Source organism: Calidris pugnax, unplaced genomic scaffold (assembly GCF_001431845.1).
Source record: "Calidris pugnax isolate Ruff unplaced genomic scaffold, ASM143184v1 scaffold237, whole genome shotgun sequence".
NCBI classification, from domain to species: Eukaryota; Metazoa; Chordata; class Aves; order Charadriiformes; family Scolopacidae; genus Calidris; species Calidris pugnax.
Genome location: NW_015090985.1, coordinates 963298 through 964374, shown reverse-complemented (window position 1 = coordinate 964374; position 1077 = coordinate 963298).

The window sequence follows — 1077 nt, the reverse complement described above, 5'->3', positions numbered from 1 at the left end:
CCTTCCCAGGAGCAGAGCATCCTTCCTGGGAGCAGAGCATCATTCCCAGAAGCAGAGCACCATCCCTTGGAGCAGAGCATTGTCCCTGAAAACAGAGCATCATTCCTGGGAACAGAGCACCCTTCCCAGGAGCAGAGCATCCTTCCTGGGAGCAGAGCATCATTCCCAGAAGCAGAGCACCATCCCTTGGAGCAGAGCATTGTCCCTGAAAACAGAGCATCATTCCTGGGAACAGAGCACCCTTCCCAGGAGCAGAGCATCCTTCCTGGGAGCAGAGCATCATTCCCAGAAGCAGAGCACCATCCCTTGGAGCAGAGCATTGTCCCTGGGAACAGAGCACCATTCCTGGGAACAGAGCATCCTTCCCAGGAGCAGAGCATCCTTCCTGGGAGCAGAACACCCTCCTTGGGAGGACACCGTTGTCCCTGGGAGCAGAGCATCATTCCCAGAAGCAGAGCATCATCCCTGGGAGCAGAACACCCTCCTCGCGAGGACACTGTTGTCCCTGGGAGCAGAGTACCCTTCCCAGGAGCAGAGCACTGTTCCTGGGAACAGAGCATCCTTCCCAGAAGCAGAGTGGCATTCCTGGGAGGAGAGAACCCTTCCTGGGAGCAGAGCATCATTCCCGGGAGCAGAGCATCATTCCCAGAAGCAGAGCACCATCCCTTGGAGCAGAGCATTGTCCCTGGGAACAGAGCATCATTCCTGGGAACAGAGCATCCTTCCCAGGAGCAGAGCATCATCCCCAGAAGCAGAGCATCCTTCCTGGGAGCAGAACACCCTCCTTGTGAGGACACCATTGTCCCTGGGAGCAGAGCATCATTCCCAGGAGCAGAGCATTGTCCCTGGGAACAGAGCATCATTCCTGGGAACAGAGCATCATTCCTGGGAACAGAGCATCATTCCTGGGAACAGAGCATCCTTCCCAGGAGCAGAGCATCCTTCCTGGGAGCAGAACACCCTCCTTGTGAGGACACCATTGTCCCTGGGAGCAGAGCCCCCTTCTAGGAGCACAGCATTGTCCCTGGGAGCAGAGCATCATTCCCAGGAGCAGAGCATCATTCCCAGGAGAACACC